At 38.3% G+C, this 20,877-nt stretch overlaps 1 pseudogene; it reads right to left on the minus strand.

Annotated features, from left to right (window-relative positions):
- Positions 1–2,328: 2,328 nt before the first annotated feature.
- On the minus strand, positions 2,329–2,649 carry LOC136311136 (lipopolysaccharide-induced tumor necrosis factor-alpha factor homolog pseudogene; annotated as a pseudogene).
- Between the last annotated feature and the right edge of the window lie 18,228 nt (positions 2,650–20,877).

Raw genomic sequence — 20,877 nt, forward strand, 5'->3', positions numbered from 1 at the left:
ATCAGTGTTTCTTGATAAGATGTCTTGATTCTGTGCTTGTGCCACTTGAATTTGTGATTTTGACTATTTATAGGAATGAGTGGGTCAACAAACTTGCTTGAAATCTCCACCAGCCATAATGCAAAGATATTCATTACAAAATAACACCTGCCTTTGCCATTTTACTTATTATAGTGCTTCCAAAAAGGATTTAATATACTTATGATTGAAGAAAAACAAAAGCATTAGTGAAGTCAAGGTAAAGGGTCAATGAAAGTTAATATGATTCAGAACAAAATTTGTCCTTGTGATTTATTTCAGGTAGCCAAGACAAATATTGTTATGATAAATTATAACCCTCAGTAGTAAATTGTTTGGAATTTTTTTTTCCAATGCCGAGTGCTAAGAAATATATTGCTCATGATAAAAAGGACCTTGCACAAAGATGGACATTGTTGACTGTCAATCGAAGTTTTACAAGAAGCAAAAATGTTCTACTTATTCACTTCACATAATCACCATTAATAAAAAAGAGAAAAGCAAAGTAAATTACAATTCTGTGAAGTCACTTCTGTGGTAAATGACAGTAATTAGTCCATGGGTAGATTCTCTGATGATATGATTTGGTAAATGAGTAAAGTTTAAGGATAGCAATGGTGCTTCTCAAAACGTGATTCGTCACTTGGTAGGCCTGTTGAAAACAAGGACTTCCGTACCACTGATTCAGCACCTCTGGGACTTCAGAAATACATGTTTTAAATCTCCCTCCCAGTGATGTGTGCATGTGTGTGTATGTGTATACTTTCCTCTTTAAATCTTGAGATCTAATGATCTTGAGAAATAATTGAATCACTTGTCTCAATCTTTCTTCAATGTGTATTTTATTAAGATTTTTTTTTTTATCAAATGAACAAAGAACTTTATTTTTTTAGAGCGGATAAACACCAAAGTATGATGTACTATCCATATTCATTGCAAAAACAATTACTGAAACTTCGAAAACATAAAATGAATATGCTGAATCAAGGGTTATGACTCAATTTTCAGCCAACATACAGATTTTTATTCAAGGTTGAGGCTTGATTTCTACATAATATGATCACATGCATTCCCTGTGCCTATTTATGATCAACATGAGGACTCTTGGAAGTTGAGTCTGGCTTTGTCTTATTTCAAAGATGACACAGCAGCAGCCGGAGAACTCTGGCTCGCTGCTCGAGTCCTACAAATCATGTCTTCTGCTGTTATACAACAAATTCTATTTCTGAAAATTAAAATCAGACTTTAGATTCCTTTGAAAGAGTTCAGGTCCCCAAACTTGTCAGCATCATGATACATGAACACGCTCACACATGCTTTCCTTTGTCTTTCCAACATGCAACCAAGAACCCAAAGGAGGTCTCCCTTTCAGAGTTTCATTTCAAAGGTTTTAAGAACCACACTAAACCCAAGTGAAGGCAGTGGATACAATTATCCATTACTTTTCCTATAAAGAAAAAAGAAATATATGGGAGTTCCCTGGGAAATGGCAAAATATCAATTTTATAGATATGGAAAATGGTTCTATAAATCCCTTCTTTCAAAGTCATGTTCAACGGTGTTAAGACCAAATGGTCATAAAAGCTGTTAATAATTTCTCACAAGAAAAAAAAACCCTTTGTGATGAGTAGCTGAGGAGCTGGCACAGAGAACTAAGGGAAGGCTGACCAATGATGAGCTCCAGGTCTATATTTCTACCCTGCATTTATGACCTCATGGATATGTGCTTGGGGGGTGTGGGTAATTCCTCCATGTACTTAAAAACAAATTAAGAATTTAAAGTGAGTTTTTGTGCTACTGAAGAACATGCAATTACAGAATCTGACAGCCAAGGCCTTGAGGCAAGATTTTTGTTGTTAGATGTGAGAACAGATGGACGTGATGGTGGGCACTGAGGGCTGGCTTAGCCATATTCAGGCCAGAGCAGCCTCAAAAATAAGGCAACCCATGGCTTCTCAGTTTGCACTCACCATTGGAAAGGCCCACTGAGGCAAGAAAAGAAGCTGGCAAGGCAAAGAAGACATTCAGACAGGGCAGTGAGAGGCCTCGGGTTGCTGGCAGGAGGGAGACCTTTGATCCAGCGCTCAAGGTGAATGTCTTCGCATGTCCTGTGCATGACTCCAAGCAGCAATTTCTGGGGTTTGGAAGTGTGTTTACTTTTGTGATATTTCCTTGCCCCACAAAAGAAGACATAGAGGTGGAGCCCCTGCAGAGCTGAGACCACCAAAGTGAAACCACCAGGGGTGGAGCTGAGTGACAGTCGGAAGGGACTTCCTGCCACACACAGTTGACTCCTGGGCTGGTTGAGTCCTACAAATGCTTGTAGGTGCCCAGGAGAGCGTTGCAGCTGGGACAGCAATGGTTCACACAGAAAGGGTGAAGCAGCAGCCCACTGTGGACCCGGATTGGCACAGGCTCCCAGCGGAGAGCAGGTGCGGGCACCAGGTGGGGCAGCTGGGTCACAATCATCTTGTTGCAGAGAGGACAGTCCATCTGGGCCGGGTGCTGGAATAAGGAGACGGGCTGCGGCACACAGACCTTCAGTGGGGCAATTGCACTGGTGTTGGGGACAGGCACAGGCTGGATGTAGCATGCAGGAGGGTTCATGCCCTTTTCTTCAGGGCCAGTCATGGAGCCCTGTGGCTGGCCCAGGCACGGGTGCAAGACGCACGGGAAAGTAACTGTTAATGGCTACTGTCTCTTCATAGGGTGGGGGCACAGTTGGGCACAGACAAAGGCCCTGTGGCTGCCTGGTATAATCCTGCTGCCTGAGCTGCCAATTGAGCCATCCCTATAAAATTTTGACAGAAATGTAAACCAGTACCTTCATCACAAGCTCACTTGTTTCTAAGAATCAGGTATCTCAATTTTTGGCCAAGTGGAGATGTATATCCACTTTTAAATGGCAAAACTAACTTTGTATTACATAAAGCTGACCTTGTATGCTTGCCCAGGTGCACACCATCTCTCTATGGCCAGCTGGTGTCTTCTGGGCACTCCCACGGTGAGTGATATCCCAAACCTCTTAGCCAGGACTGCCAGAGACAGACAAAACTCACCTTACCTCATCCACTTCCAACTCTTCATGAATATTAGAGGTAGCAAAGCAGAGAAGGAGGAAAACCTAAATTATTTGAAAGAAAAAAAATTGTGTTTTAGATGTAAACTTTATTATGACAAGTAACAGCAGTTGATCAAACTCATACACACGTTACTAATCCCTTGTAAAGATGTGTAAAGAAATAAAGGAGCCAGTAAAATCTGCATACAGAGGGTTTTCCTTTAAGTCTAGCCTCTCGTTAGAGAATACTGTCCTACTTTCCTACCAGGAGGAGTGCTGTCCAACGTGGCAGTATCTTTGTATGAAACCCAAAGAGAAAGCAGTCTGGGCCAGATTCCCTGCTGTCTGCATTAAAAACTTATCAGCTTTTCCAGAAGAGTTGAGGGCATTGAATTCCTTCCTCTCTCTGGAAGCCATGTTATGGTATCTGAGGTCAGCTTTAATTCATTCCTGGCTGAGAAAGGAAAAGAGGATTTCATTACACCATCCTGGATTTTACAGAGACATGGAGATGTATAAAGACAGGTAGTATTTTGCTACAATTGGGGACCATATTTAGCTTTGCTTATTTTATTTGGGCCAAACTGATTTCTCATATGTCCAGTCATTACTCATAATCACTATTCTTTAGCTAGAACTATACTAAAATTTCTCATTAAAATTTATCTCTGATTTGGTCTGTTACATGATTAGAGATACAGAGATACTGGTCACATACCATGATAAGTATAGGACTCAGGCAATTTGTATAATACATAATTTCTGACTTCATCAAAGACTCTGATGTACGATACCATCATTCTGTTTCCCTAGGTGTAACACAAAAATAATGCTTTTTTAGTGCTTTAAAACAATTATTGAAGCTCCAGTAAACAAATAACCCCATTGGCATGAGCAGTATCAAGCTCAGTAAATCTGAAGAAACGGTATTTTTCTTTCATAGATTGCACATTCGTCAGATATATCACCTCTCCTATCTTTACCTGTCAGTAGCAATTCATGTGAGACATTTTTACATTCTTCTTAAATGATGCAGTATTCTTTTATTCTCTCTCTCTTTCTTAGAATTATGGTAGTTGTCATATTTTCTAGTTGTTTATTTTCTAGGGTATTACTTCTAACACCCTCCCTGTCTCTGATAGCCGTTTATGTTGTTACAGAATTTTAGAATGCGTGTGCCCTGCTGTCAGGTTGTACTATCTCTGTTTTAAAGTTTTAATTAATGTTGCGATTATTTCTCATCTGTAAGTTTTTGCCTAGCATAAAGAAATTAATCCTTAGATGAAACAGACAAGCAAGACATAGATGGTAGAATCGGTAAACAATTTAACAAGTCCAATTTAATGTAGACTAGATTGCATTTCCAGCCTCAAGCAGGCATCATGCCCTGGGACTGGTGGGAAAACGCACTTACTTCAGGGCATTTTGCTGATAAAATCGCTCTTGAAAGCACAAAGCATAGGATGGTTAGGGATTCTGGTAGGCAAACTGACAGGCGCTCAGTACCTGCCAGTCGGACCTGCGCTGCAGCTTAACTAGCTGCGTGATCTTTAGGAAAGATAGTTGTTGACTCTTCTTCAAGTTGACATTTCTTCATAGATAAAACTGAGGCTTAAGGCGGGGAGGAGTAAGTGAGATATTCCACGTGCTTTTGTAAATGAAGACAGGATTTAGATTCAAAGCGAGGGAAAGGATGGAATTCCTGGCTCCTATGATGACGTGTGGAAGGAGCGTGTCGAACTGGCCTTATGGAGTGGTAAGATTGAGGACCACCTCCGTGCTTAAACTGTACCAGACTCCCTCTCGGCATCACTAGGCCCCACTTCTCTCTTTGTGTATGCGTCATCGGGAGGTAAAGGTTAGTTATTTACATCCCTTGGGCTCACTCTTTTATAGCTTTGCTGTTAGGATCAAGTCTCCTTTCTTCCATGTCCAGATTGGAAAATACTAGAGAGTGTTGCAATTGCTTGGACCCTTTGCCAATTTCTGAACTGTGTGTGTGTGTGTGAGTGTGTGCATGTGTGTGTGTGTGTACATGTGCACATAGTGAGGTCCGCTACCGAGCTTGGCCCAGCATAACTCGGTGAACATGCCTTTCTATGGCATCCCAGAGTTCTAAGACTGGCACTCGTAGCACAGACACACATTAGAAAAGCATTTTGCCGAGGGAGGTGGGGGCAGGTCGACCTAAAATATAATGAAAATTAAACACTAACAACCAGTACAATAGGTGAAGGGCTAGTTAGTGCCTGGCTTATGGGAAGCATTCCATATACAATGGGCTGCTTTTGTGACTTAGTTGTTATTGTTAGTGGTAGAATTGTGTTCTGTGTGAAATGTATCCAGTATCCTTTCTACCATAGCCTCCTGATCCAGGAAAAAGTGACTGCCAGCAATGGGCAATGTTGCCAAGTAGGCAAACCGTCCTCTCCAATTTCTCTTTGTTCTTTCTCTGCTAAGGGTCACCCACCAGGCCAGCTTGCCTTTAAATACTTTAGACTTTAAAATTACTTTTCCCACCATCGTAGTTGATTAAAACAACTCACATTTAAATATGATTGATCTCACTAGCCCTTAGTAAGATTATTTTCTGTTCAAGAGAAGTTTACAGCCTGACCAGGCGGTGGTGCAGTGGATATAGCGATGGACTGGGATGAGGAGGATCCAGGTTCGAGACCCTGAGGTCGCCAGCTTGAGTGCGGGCTCATCTGGTTTGAGCAAAGTTAACCAGCTTGGACCCAAGGTCGCTGGCTCGAGCAAGGGGTCACTCGGTCTGTTGAAGGGCCATGGTCGAGGCACATATGAGAAAGCAATCAATGAACAACTAAGGTGTCGCAACGAAAAACTGATGATTGATGCTTCTCATCTCTCTCCGTTCCTGTCTGTCTGTCCCTATCTATCCCTCTCTCTGACTCTCTGTCTCTGTAAAAAAAAAAAAAAAAAGAAGAGGGAAGAGAAATTTATAAATCCTGAAGGATCTTTGGCTAAAAATATGTTTCCAAATTTGAAAGGTCAACAGAGCATGATGATTGTCATGTATTTTGCCTACCAAGGCCACTGCCTCCTCCTGACTATACAGACATTTCCTCATGTTTTGTCCTTCCTTCCCTTGGTCCTCCGTCCACTATGCCCCCAAAGTATCAATACCTTAACCACTTTTTTTTTTTTAAATAAGCACACACTGACACAGGCAATATATCTTTTCAGGAGCCCTGGAAAGGCACTTGAGAGATCAACAAATCATACAGAAATGAATAATGTATGTTAAGGCCAACTGCCTACGTATAAGATGATAATAGAGGTGGAGTTCCAAACCTCATACCAGGGGCAAAGAAAATAAAAGCAAAAGATTGCTTTCTCTCTAGATGGTTGCAGACTCTGCTGCAGGCAGTATTGCACCTTAGGGGTTGCAAAGAATTCAGAACTGTGGGTCCATCCTCTGGGAGATGAGAACCATGAGAGGAAGACAAAAATACTGCATAGATAAAGCTGGAGAATACTGGAAGAGAGGAGAGAATATAGCGAGGGAAGGTTTTATCTAAGAAATATGTCAATTAAGAAACATTGGTGGAGCCTGACTAGGTGGTGGCGCAGTGGATAGAGCGTTGGACTGGGATGCCGAAGACTCAGGTTCAAGACCCCAAGGTCGCCAACTTGAGCGCGGGCTCATCTGGTTTGAGCAATATAAAAAATACTCACCAGCTTAGACCCAAGGTCGCTGGCTCAAGCAAGGGGTTACTCAGTCTGCTGAAGGCCTGCAGTCAAGGCACATATGAAAAAGCAATCAATGAACAACTAAGGTGCTGCAACAAAGAATTGATGCTTCTCATCTCTCTCCTTTCCTGTCTGTCTGTCCCTATGTATCCCTCTCTCTCTCTGTCCCTGTAAAGAAAAAAAGAAAAAAACTTAAAAAAAAAGAAACATTGGTGGAGACTAATAAAAAATCCAAAACAAGCCCTTTCTCTTTTTTGTCTGTGTGTGTATTGATCATTCAAATGAACATTAGATTTCTATACTACATGGAATTTTTGCCGACAAAAATTGCTGAGAAGCGTTGTCCTCTCTTAAACTTACTTGTCAGTTTTTCTACACTGCTTTTTAAAATGCCCCCACACTGACTAATAATATATTAGCTTTTGGTATGCTGAGTCATTGATCCCTCCGGTAAGAGGAGAGCTACTAAAATCTGGGAGGTTAGTTGATGTGAGTTAGTCATTCAAATGCACTGTCTCATAGACAACTACAGGCTTCTGCTAACACTATAAATATATCTCACAAAACTAGCAAAACCTGCTTTTAGGTCAAAAGCTATTTTAAATTTCTATTATTTTTAATTGAAGATTAGATTCTTCAGAGACCTCTAAACTCTCGGCTCCTAAGCCTGGTTTTGGATAGAAATAGGACCCATACAAGGACCAGCAAGGTAATCAACTATTTCTGACTTGAAGATGAACATTTATCAAGTGTCATTTATATCAGTGGTCCTCAACCCCTGGGCCACTGACCGGTACCGGTCTGTGGGCCATTTGGTAACGGTCCACAGAGAAAGAATAAATAACTTACATTATTTCCGTTTTATTTATATTTAAGTCTGAACGATGTTTTATTTTTAAAAAATGACCAGATTCCCTCTGTTACATCCGTCTAAGACTCACTCTTGACACTTGTCTCGGTCACGTGATACATTTATCCATCCCACCCTAAAGGCCGGTCCGTGAAAATATTTTCTGACATTAAACCGGTCTGTGGCCCAAAAAAGGTAGGGGACCACTACTTTATATTGAAATCACTACCATGTTAAGTGTAGAGAGTATTAGCCCTGACAAGGGAAGGGTTTTTTTTGTTTTTGTTTTTGTTTATTTATTTATTTTTTTTACAGAGACAGAGAGTGATAGGGACAGACAGAAAGGAATGGAGAGAGATGAGAAGCATCAATCATCAGTTTTTTGTTGTGACACCTTAGTTGTTGTTCATTAATTGCCCTCTCATATGTGCTTTGATGGGGGGGGGCTACAGCAGACCGAGTAACCCCTTGCTCGAACCAGTGACCTTGGATCCAAGCTGGGGAACTTTGCTCAAACCAGATGAGCCCGTGCTCAAGCTGGCGACCTTGGGTCTCGAACCTAGGTCCTGGAACCTACATCCCAGTCCAACGCTCTATCCACTGTGCCACCACCTGGTCAAGCTGTTGTTGTTTTAAAGTTATGTTCTTGCATTTGTTTGTTCTTGTGATTTTTGTTAAATTCTAACTTTGCCTAAGTATTTACTATATCTATTTAGAAATATGACATAGATATACCATTCTTTTTTATCAGAAAAGTTGATTAAAAAAAGATTTCAATAAACTTACATTTTGGTGGTGATGGACATAGTAGGGAGATTGTGAATGTTGAAGAATAAGGACACAATCATTTTTCTTCACATGGTTATGATCATCAAGTGTATAATCCTTGAGATTTGTAGAGAGCTGTACAATTTTAAATCACTTCCATGTATATTCTTACTTGATCCCATTCCTTTTTGATGTCTTATTTTTTTTTCTTTGTTAGGGAGGGAAGGGGAAAAGTAGTAGAACATAGATTAAATAATATAAAAGTGCTTTGTAGTTTCTTTGATGGAAATTCTTCTAGACATGAGGACAGCGGGTTTGCCTCCCAAGACTCTGCTGCAGTCCAGCTTCAAAGACACACACACACACACACACACACACACACACACACACACACACACACACACGATGTGCCTCAGCTGCTTGCTGGTCTCAAACAAATAATTGATGTGATACATATAGTTTATTTAAGACTTCCTGAATGGATCTGTAAAGTATGTTCATCTTCTCTGTGAAAAATTTTCTGACTAGAATCATGTTTCTGAATCATGTGCTTCAAGCCAACATTGTAATTCTTGAATTTAAATAACGTTAGTTTTCATAGATGGGTTCAAGCATTTATGTCTGGCTTTGTTTTGTTCTCACACTGTCTGTAAAATAGTCATGATTGTGATGATAATCTGTACCATACAATGAGGAAATAGAACAGGGATCAATATTCCAATGTTGAATTTTCATTAGAAAATTTAGTTAATGATTTGCTTAAAATTGCATATACTTGCAAACGAAGGAAAATAAAGATTCCATGGTAGAGTGATTTAGCGGGTTTTTATCAAAATTTAGAATGGAAGTTAGGTTAGGAAGATACGCTATATTTAAAGATAAACAGCAGGATATAATGCACAGAGAAGAATAGTGAGTTCTGGTTGGGTCATTTTGATGAAGTGCCTAAGACTCTACATCTTGATTTACTTATATGTAAAATAAGGGAATTTTAACTCTATAAGTTCTTAAAAGCTCTGGTTTTTATTATCACTAAACCACAAATACAGAGAAGGCCAATTTAAATTAGAATAAGATCTTCAGTAGCAAAGATCCTGAACTGAACTAGAAGGGGTTGGGGGTGGGGAAACGGAAGTAAAACCCCTGCAGAAAGAGATCTTGGCAGGCAGATGTTTAATGTTTCCTGGGTAAAAACGGACTTTACCATGCTGTGCCGCATCTGTTGAGAAAAACAAAACAAAATCAGATGTAACTATGTTTGCATTATACTAATTCTATCATAGTTTCTTTGTCCAGGATTAATATTATTTTTAAGAAATGACAGGAACCTAATATAGATACGTGACTACATGATACACCCACACAAACGTAATCTACTTGTATTTCTAAGGGTTTTTTAGTGGGCGTTATTAATATTTCAAAATATTTTGAAAACTTGAAATAGAATATTATATAAATATGGCTGGGGAATGTACCAATATCTTTTGACGCTTTCTATAAATGCATGTATTTATTATCATCTCTGCAATCCTTGCTAAATAAGAGAATATCCTGGAGATATGAGAAAACAAAAAAGTGGAAAAATCAAATTCTACATTTGGGTATTATAATTTCATTTTCTTTTTCTGCTAGGTGCATGAGTTTGAGGAGATTATATCTATCTCGCACTTGCATGAACAGGCAGGGTTAGATAACAAATAACCCCTTTGTCAAACAGAAAGGCATAAACACACTAAATTGCACAAGCAGAACTGACTCCCCTTCGGGCTGATGCATGTACTTAACGAAGGACACGTGCAGACTCAGCCAGGAGCTCAACAAGTCCGTACAGTTCATCCTAAATGTGCCTGCCTTAAAATATCTTATATAACTCTGGGAGGTGTTTGCCTGTGGGTTCTTTTAAAAACAATCTAAAAGTGAGAGTCAAAATACTCCTCTACATGTCACCAAAACCTTGACATCTCAAGATCTTCTAGGTTGTCCTCTTTTATCCTTTCAGGTGTGTCCCAGAAACCAGAGTGACCTTATGTGTGCACGCATAAGGTCAATGAGAGAGAGACATCCAGATACAAGTTTTCCAGGCCGTTATTTTAATACATTGCTTTCTACTGAAATACTTAGAAAATATGGTTATAAATATAGGTTTGGTTCCCTGTACTCTTGGACTTTTATAATACAGTACAAATTATTGCCCAATTCAAATCTATCTCTGCCTGTGCATCTACATCTAGGACTACATTGAGTTGACTAAGCATAAAACAAACAAAATATTCCTCTCTTTTAAAAGTTACTTTTCAGAATGACACAGTCAGAGATCACTGTTTACAAATGCCAAGTGATATTTGTGAAAAAAAAAATGAGGGGGCATTTTTTAGCCATTTTAAATATTTAAAAATGGAATTACTTATCCAATGAAGGAATGCAGAAATGTGTTACTTCTTTCACATTGGTCTTCAAATAGAGTTGGAAAAACATTGTTATTATAGGAAAGACAACCACTAAGTTTTTAATTAAAAAGAGTAATTGGGTTATAGTCCTCACCACAATTTCAGCTTGGGTAAGTTACTTAAAGCAGATTCTATTGTATGCATCTTTTAAAATGGGACTAATGACACCTGTCCTTCCTCCATTAAAGGATGGATGTAAAGATAAGTGAATTAATGTAGGAGAAAGTGCTGAGCGAGTCATTAAGTCCTATATAAATTTCAAGGCAGACATTGTGTTACTCATGTAAATAATAGCTTGTTTTGGTTTCTTCATCTGGGTTGGTTTGCTTTGCCATTTTGATCTAGTTCAAATAATAATTAACTTAGATCTCCAAAGGAGAATTGACCTTGGAATTAGAATCACAAACATCTGAGTGCTCCAGGTCCTCAGTGGTCAGAAATAGCTGCCATCTGGACAGTTCCAAGGCATGTATGCTCCCATTCTGAAATTTCCCAGAAACAAATTTCTTAGATTTTCCCTTCACTCACTATATTTGGGGAAAGGTGAGAAAAATTGAACTATGTTATTTTGGAATTCTTTGTTTATCTATGTTTAGCTATCAGGCAGCCTTATAAAAATAGCTTGAATGTTTGTGGTGTTTTTCATAGAGATAGATGACAGACAGACAGACAGGCAGGCAGACAGACAGACAGTTTTTTTTTTTTTTTTTTTTTTTACAGAGACTCAGAGAGAGGGATAGAAGATAGGGACAGACAGACAGGAACAGAGAGAGATGAGAAGCATCAATCATCAGTTTTTCATTGTGACACCTTAGTTGTTCATTGATTGCTTTCTCATATGTGCCTTGACCATGAGCCTTCAGCAGACTGAATAACCCCTTGCTCAAGCCAGCGACTTTAGGTCCAAGCTGGTGAGCTTTGCTCAAACCAGATGAGCCCGCGCTCAAGCTGGCGACCTCCGGGTCTCGAACCTGGGTCCTCCGCATTCCAGTCTGACACTCTATCCATTGTGCCAGTGCCTGGTCAGGTCAGACAGACAGATATTAAGCATTAAAAACAACCCTATTGGATATGTATGGCAGCTGTTATGCCTATTTTACTAATAAAAAACCTAGTTATAGATTAACAAAATTACTTCTCTAAGTTCACAAAATCGGTTGTATATTGTTGTGGATTCTATTGGGTAAAGTGCAAGAAGAATTTAGAATCTAAATTTCTAAATTAATATTCCTTCTTCTACACTGTATTATATAGCTCCACAATTTTGTTATACTTTCATGTATTTTTTTTACTGAAGCTGTGCCATATACATGGCTTATCTAACTCCTTGGCTTATTTAGGGCCTACTTACTTGTAGCAGAACCAACATTACCTCCTCAGAGAAACATTCTCTCATGTGGTTATGTGCCCCTTCTACTGCACTCATTCTTCTACCAAAGCACTGACCACATGCTGTTCATTTTCCTCTGCCTTACCCACTGGCCAGTGAAAGTCTTGACCATTCACAGAACAAAGTGCATAGTGGATAGATAAATAAATTTTCCATGATAGGAGAAACAATGTCAATCTGGCTGATTCTCAAGACCTACCTAGAGTTTCTAATAAATTGCAGCTGGTTGACTTTTCTTAGTTTTTCTGCCTCCTTTTCCCACTATTTGGGGATTCATACACCCAAACATCTATACGTTCACTATGGTTATCAGCAATAATCTTTACATAGGCAGGAGGTGTTTTTAAGAAGTTTTAGCCTATCTATATTCTACCTTTACCCTTGCTATTTAGACTGGTTCTCAGTTCATGATTCAGTAGAAGGTTGGTTTGTTTTCCTGAAGTTCGACTCCCAACTTCATTACTTGCTCCCTAATCCTCACTTCTGTACCCATGTGCCAAAATCTTGGTATGCCAATCTCCTCACACTGTACTCTCTCTGATAAACCTTTGTGTTCTAAACTATATTTCAGTATTCTGAAGTCCATCCAGGTATGTCTTTACTTTTATTCAATAATTTTTCTCTCTCAGTCAAGCCTATTGGTCATGGACGTTGTCTCACCAGGAAAGGTTTTCTTAATGCTGATTGCTTTAGGAGTTCCAAAATCTAATCTATACATGGATTCCCTGTCACTAACTTTCATTTACCTGACGCCATATGCTTACTAACTGTAGTACTCCAGCCCGCTGGAAACTAGCGGTGTCACGTGGAGAAAACCTACTCAAGACACAAATTTATGACAAGAGGAAGAGAGAGGGAGGCTTGCCAAAGGGAAGCAAAAGAGAGAACTTCTGAATTTCCTTCTCCCTCAGCTTTTATTATCAGAAGCAGAACGGAGGTAACAGGATTACAAGGGAGGGAGGCCAGGTGATAAGGGGAAAGAATGACTAATGGCCATTTTACTGACATGGAGAAAGGGCTAATTTGGGTCAGTATATTCCTTTTCTTTTGCTAATTAGCAAGCACAAAGTAAGGGGCAATCCAGAACCTCTAGGCTAATTTTCTAAAGCCCAGTTCACAACGCATTTCTTTGTGTCTGCGCAAAGGTCACTTACTCACACTTTCTTAGTGTTTGCATCCAAGAGACATTCACTCAGGGCTTTTAGCTAAAGTTCCCCAATCCAAGGCATAGAGCAGGGGTCAGGAAACTTTTTGGCTGAGAGAGCCATGAACACCACATATTTTAAAATGTAATTCTGTGAGAGCCATACAATGACCCGTGTACGTTACGCATTATCCAATAAAAATTTGGTGTTGTTTTGGAGGACAGCTGTGATTGGCTCCAGCCACCTGCAACCATGAACATGAGTGGTAGGAAATGAATGAATTGTAATACATGAGAATATTTTTTATTTTTCACGTTATTTTTTTTATTAAAGATTTGTCTGTGAGCCAGATGCAGCCATCAAAAGAGCCACATCTGGCTCGTGAGCCATAGGTTCCCAACTCCTGGCATAGTGGGTTCAAGGTTAAATGGATGATTCCTTACAGCTAATGTGTACTGAACTTTTTTTATTTTATTTTTTATTTTTTACAGAGATAGATAGTGAGTCAGAGAGAGGGATAGACAGGGACAGACAGACAGGAACGGAGAGAGATGAGAAGCATCAATCATTAGTTTTTCATTGCATGTTGCATCACCTTAGTTGTTCATTGATTGCTTTCTCATATGTGCCTTGACCGTGGGCCTTCAGCAGACCAAGTAACCCCTTGCTGGAGCCAGCGACCTTGGGTTCAAGCTGGTGGGCTTTTCCTCAAAACAGATGAGCCCGCACTCAAGCTGGCGACCTCAGGGTCTCAAACCTGGGTCCTCTGCATCCCAGTCCAATGCTCTATCCACTGGGCCACTGCCTGGTCAGGCTGTGTACTGAACTTTTAACAACTCTCTTGTTTAATTTCCCAAATAACTAATTCCCTGGATGTAAGGCCATTAGCCGCAACCACCACCACAGCCGCCTGGCCCGTGCAGGTTCACATTTGATTTGGACAGATGGTAATGAAACAATGGAGTCAAGAACTTGTGGACCATTACCTTTAATCCTAGCTCCCACCTAGCAGGCGAGAAATACACACAGTGGGAAAACACATCCCTTTCCATTCAGGGCTCCCAAAGCCACTGACTCATCCAAGTTTCCTAGATCAAAGGTTTCTACCTCACCAGCCTTATTCACCTCTGTTCCCCATTTCCTTCTCTCTGCACAAATTGGCTTCTCCTTCAGCACTGTACCATCTTGGCAGCTTCTCCTCTGCAATGCTAATAGCAGGAACCAAGAGAGAGAGAGAGAGTGAGCCCCCGGTCTGCCTCATTTTATAGTGTAGAAATAAAAATCTTTAAGCCAATATATAAGGAAGTCTCTGATACAAAGTCACTTATCTGAGGCATAAATGGGATTCCTCATAAGAGTGCACCACCCCACATCATACAACAGTCAAGAGTGTGGGGGAAAGCTTAGTTTTGAAAAGATCTTAGTATTAAAAGGGCGGGAAAGGCTTAGTCTTAAAACTTACAAGCTTACAGCATGTCTCCCACACCCAATGCAAACTATAAGGCCTACCAGAAAGTTCTGTCCATCTTTGGAATAAAACAAAATACAAATTTTTCTTACCGTCAATAAATTTTATTAAATAATATAATTGCCATTATTATTAATGATTTCTTGCCAGCATAAGGGCAATTTGTATATCCCATTTTTGAAAAATGTTTTATCTTTTGATGCGAAAAATGGAACCAGTGCTTGTTTGATATCTTCTTCATTTTTGAATTTTTTGCCCTTCAAAAAATTTTGTAAGGACAAAAACAAGTGATAGTCGGAGGGTGCTAAGTCCAGGGAATATGGTGGGTGCAACAGACATGCTTCTGTAGCATTTCTTCCTTGTTGAAATTCGTAAAAATTACAGTGGCGCAAATGAACTTTATCAGTAGCCATGGGTACACTATTGCTTCACACATAAGACTAAAGTGAATCAACTTGGTTTTAGTTAATTTGCTACGTCAGTATGTATACATTTAGTGATAAAAATAGAGAGGCACACATGCGCCAAATAAACATGTGCTTATGTGTCGAAACTTGTTGTGATAGAAACGGACAGAACTTTCCAGTAGACCTTATATAACTTTCCAGCAAACATATCATATTTACAAACTTATTTGACTGACACTGGACTATAATTTATATCTTTGAAAATAATTACACTAATCTTGAATATGAAAACTCAAGCTTCATTTTCCAGGTATATTCCACAGCTCACTACTAAGTCTTAACTGTGTCCTTGGTCTTCATGAACTTTATTATCCCACCCAGACCATTCAGGCTACTTTCTCTTCTCCACTTCAATCAGAACTGTTGGGCAGATAAAATATATTATGCTCACTTTGTTAAAGATGGCGCTGCCCACGTGGAGGCCGTCGTCCAGGTAATATTAATGTGTGTTGGGGGTGGGCTAAAGGCAGGCAGAATCCTTGTAACCTGGGGCTTGATTTTGGGATTAAGCCTTTCCCACCCGTCTTGATGTGGGGTGGCACAATCCAATCATGCCTCAGAGAAGTGACTTTGTATTAGAGACTTCCCTATTTTGTATATTGGATTAAAGGTTTGGATTTCTACACTATAAAATAGGGGCAGAACAGGAGCTTGCTCTCTTGGTTCCTGAGATTATCATTAGAGGAGAGAGCAGAGAGAAGAGAGCAGCAGAAAGAGGCCATGTGGCCAGAAGAAGCAGCCAAGATGGCGCAGTGTTGAGTGAGAGGCCAGTTAGAGCAGAGTTTGTGTAGGGAGAAGGAAGGAGATGGGGAACAGAGGTGAATAAGTCTGGTGAGCAAGAAACTTTGATTCTAGGAAACTCGGATAAGTCAGTAGCTTTGTGAGCACTGAATGTGAGTGGGTTTTGGAGCCCAGGGTGTGTTTTTACTTGCCCGCCAGGTGCAAGCTAGGATTAAAGATGACAGCCCACCAGTTTTTGGCTCCGTTGTTTCTTTACCGACTGTCCGAATCCAATGTGAACCTGCATGGACCAGGCTGCTATGATGGTGGCCTTGGCTACTGGCTCTACGAGAACACATCTACATACAGCAGCACATCCAGTTAGCATGTATAATAACGATAACCTGTGAATGGCAATGAGAGAGAAACAAAGTAAAAGGGTAGAGGAAAGCCCCTGACCCCAACCCCTGTAGTCTCCTTTTATAGGTAAATGTGAGATCACCTAATTAGTCTCATCAGACATCAAAATTGATAATACTACTGTCCTGGATGATTTAAGTCAATTATATGTGAATTTATCTCTTCCAATTACTCAATAGGATAAATGTAGATGAAGATATTACCAGAAAATAATCTAATAGATTTACTAGATTGAAAGAAATAATATTGTTGATCTGGAATTAACATAATGTTAATCTATAAAACAATTATTTAGTATTCAAATAAGTTCTGTACCTACAAAATGCGACAAATTAGTTAATATGCAACATATTAATCACAAAGATACATGTCTATATATGTAAATACCCCTATTGAGTAACCTTACAGAAACAAAATATCTTTAGCTATGGTGAACTTTAATTTACATTTCTATTTTAAAATTTAATTTCATAGGCATTCCATCATTTTTTTTTCTTTTTACCTAAGGCTACATTTCTCCTCCACTGGCTGGGAGTTCAGAATTCAGAGATAAAAATTAGAGATTCTTTCTGTACAGTTATCATATTCAATATTGCCTTCTAGGAGGAAAGCGATGATTTTCTGATAATGTCATCCATAAGATCATCATAATAAAAAACGCTATTGTGATTCTTTTTGTGTGAATTTAAGGACATAACTATGAAAAGTGTTTTATATATAATTGATAAACTATATAATATATATAAATATATAAATATATATCATGGACTTTAAGTGGTCTTTGTGGTCATGCCCCTCCACAAGAATATTTTCCTTTGCCAGAAGAAATGGAATAGAAGTAAATATAATATATACAAAATGATAGGGCTGCTTTCTCTGTGGATTAGTGGGAAGAACCAGCTGGTATTTACTGATTTTTCTCCTTAATGGGTGGATGAAATCTGAAGCTGGTAAATAAGATAATAAAGAAATCATAAGTATTTACTCCCAGTGTGGTTCTTTAGTTTGTAAAATCTGTTGGGATACAGGTAGTCTTTGAAAACTTAAAATCCAGAAGTATATTATATTCTAAAAAGAAGCACTTTTATAGGTCTTCCTTAAGTAATTGAGCATATTTCTTGACATGCCTTTAAGCTTGATCTTATTTTTTGAAATACTTTTTTTAGTCTTTTATTCTCTTACACAGTACAGATGTTTAAAATATTAACATACTATTTTAACCTGTCAGTGGTTTCTTCAGACACTTTTTTTCTCTTGCTGACAAAATAATCATTCATTCATAGATATCATAAACATTCTATAAATTTTTGTAATTTCTCCCTCTCTAATTTTTTTGAACACTTTATTACAGCTGAAGCTTATTTGGTTTATTATTTAAGATATATTTCTAAATTTTCTTTCTACACTTTTACTTATTAACTCTAAGTTTCTATTTAGTTATTATTATTATTGTTATTTTTAAATTTTTATTATTATGTGAGAGGTGGGGAGGCAGAGACAGACTCCCATATGTGTCCTGGGCTGGGATCCACCTAGCAAGCCCCCTACCAGGCAGTGTTCTGCCTGTCTGGGCCGCTGCTCTGTTGCTCGGCAACTGAGCTATTCTTGTGCCTCAGATTAGGCCATGGAGCCATCCTCAGCACCTGGGGCCAACTTTTGCCAGAACCATTTGAGCCATGGCTGTGGGAGAGGAAGAACAGTGGGGTGAAGGGTTTGGAAACAGATAGTTGCTTCTCCTGTGTGCCCTGATCAGGAATTGAACCCGAGACTTCTACATGCCAGACCAACACTCTACCACTGAGTCAACGGGCCAGGGCTAGTTATTATTTTAAAAATAAGGTGTAAGCCCCTTTTTTCCAGACATAAGGGATCTTATTTGAGTTTGCATTTTCAAAAGTTAAACATGGCATACATATAAAATAACAAATGATGAACATGTAAGCATGTAGTATAATACTTGTACATATCAACCTGTCTGGGGAACTTTGAATTCTTCAATATGTCTCTCTTTTATCTCTCCACCCTCCTACCAGCCTCTAGAAGTTAATCATCTTCTTATTTTCTTTATAATTTTGTCAATATTTTTTATTTTGCCATTTTTTTTTGAAATTTATGTAGAGTAGTAATGTAGTCTTTGGCCACTTACTTTTAAAAGCATATTCTTTTATGTGATACAAAAAGCCATAGTTCACTAATTTTCACTATTCTAGAGAAGTCTGTCATATGAAAGCTACCATTAAGTACTTATTCATTCTCTTTACTATAGACATTTGTTTTGTTTTTAGGATTTTCCATTTATATAATGCATCTATGAACATCATCTTTCCATAAATATTTTAGACATGTAGGGATACTTTCTTGGCTCTTTATTTGTTTAAATATGCATATATCTATTGACCTCAGATGAATAACAATAGGCATTTTGAAATCAATAGGAAGAGTTTAATATAAATTATTATAAATTATATAATAATTATTTTATATTCTACCAAATGCTACATAAGAAGAATTGCATCCAGTAGACAGATACAGAGAAACTTTATTCACCAAAAGAAAATAAATTATATATAAAATTTAAAACTCTGCAAAATATTTAGTAAAAAAAATTGAAACAATTTTGTGTAAGTATTTTTAAAAATGATTTATTTTCTTCTGAACTTACTGTTGGGTTTTAAAAATAAGCTGACTGATAATTAAGATCAAAGTCTGATTACTTTGCCCAACCAGGTGGTGGCACAGTGAATAGAGCATCAGACTGGGATGCGGAGGACCCAGGTTCAAAACCCCAGGGTCACCAGCTTGAGTGCGGGTTCATCTGGTTTGAGCAGAGGTCACCAGCGTGGACTCAAGGTCGCTGGCTCAAGCAAGGGGTTACTTCGTCTGCTATAGCCCCACGGTCAAGGCACATATGAGAAAGCAATCAATGGACAACTAAGGTGTTGTAATGAAAAACTAATGATTGATGCTTCTCATCTCTCTCCGTTCCTGTCTGTCCCTATCTCTCCCTCTCTCTGATTCTCTCTCTGTCTCTGTAAAAAAAAAAAAGTCTGATTACCTGTTTCTAGTCTTTCTTTTTTCTTTTTATTTAGAGCCTATAAATAACTTTGGAAATCCACGTCCTCAAATTAAGTCATTAGTAATGAGATATAACTTTTTTTTCTTTTAGTTTAACAAACATTTATTAATTTAGTTGAGCAACCTCTACACACAAAATAGATGTTATAAGATTGTTGAATGAAAAGGAACATAGATCTTAAGAGTTTTTATGAATCTGCTACATGTTTTCTGGAAATCATTTAACTGAGCCTTTTAAAACCCCTGATAGGTGTGGCCAGACAGAAAGGAGATTTTTTTCTGTTGGAATGTCATGGTGCTTTAATGTACCTTCTAATAGAAATACAAGTAGTTCACTTTATATTTTTGGTAAAACTGAATTAGTGCTTTTCTATGGCTAAATAGGAAGTATGTGGTATATTTCAGAGTAATGCCTATACTCTTGGCAGATTTTAAATAGTGGACCACTGACTTTGGAATGTGAAGTAAAAAGCATGTTGACATATTGTATGCCCTATAGAAATATGGATTAACAATTAAACATATGCAGTAAGTAGACAGATGTTTGAATAGAAAATGTATATGTAAGAAATATATTCAGCACAATATATAAATTAATATGGTGATTTGGAGTGATGAACACATAATACAATATATAGACAATGTATTTTAGAATTGTATACCTGTATATAATTTTTATTGTGTACAAGTTATACATTATATAATTTTATTAACCAATAAGTTCAATAAAATGTTTAAAAAAATAGCATGAATTTTGGCCAGTCACACCTTCGATGAGCCTTGATGATTTGCTTGAAGGCTGTGTGAAGTTGGGCAAATTACTAAGCCTTTCTGGACTGAGTTGCTTCAGCCACGGAATGGAGATAAAAATAGCACCTACTTTATATAGTTGTTCTGGGATTAAGTATGATTATACACCCAAGTATTTATTGTAGTGTCTGATATCTCTAAGGACTAAATACATTTTAGCTCTTCTTAGGAGCATTTCTAGGGGGAAGTCTCACACTCTTGTGAAGTATAGTGAAAACAAAGCAGTCCTATATTACTATATCAAGAAAAAACAGTCCACTCTCTTTTGAAAAACCAAGACAATAACTTTCAAGAGTTCTGAAATTGACAGGTAGTATTTTTCTGAATAACAACACATCTAAACACTTATTTTAAGGGGAGAAACTTAAAATTGGAAAAATTTGCATGCAGAGGTGTTATTTGTAGCAGAAATAACTAGAATGAGCCAATAGTAAATCCATTGAACTGGATAGCATATTTTTTAATCATTAACAGTAAAAATTTTAAAAATGATGAAAAGACATAAAAATGCTTATAGCAGAAAT

This window comes from Saccopteryx bilineata, chromosome 7 (assembly GCF_036850765.1).
Source record: "Saccopteryx bilineata isolate mSacBil1 chromosome 7, mSacBil1_pri_phased_curated, whole genome shotgun sequence".
In the NCBI taxonomy this organism is placed as follows: domain Eukaryota; kingdom Metazoa; phylum Chordata; class Mammalia; order Chiroptera; family Emballonuridae; genus Saccopteryx; species Saccopteryx bilineata.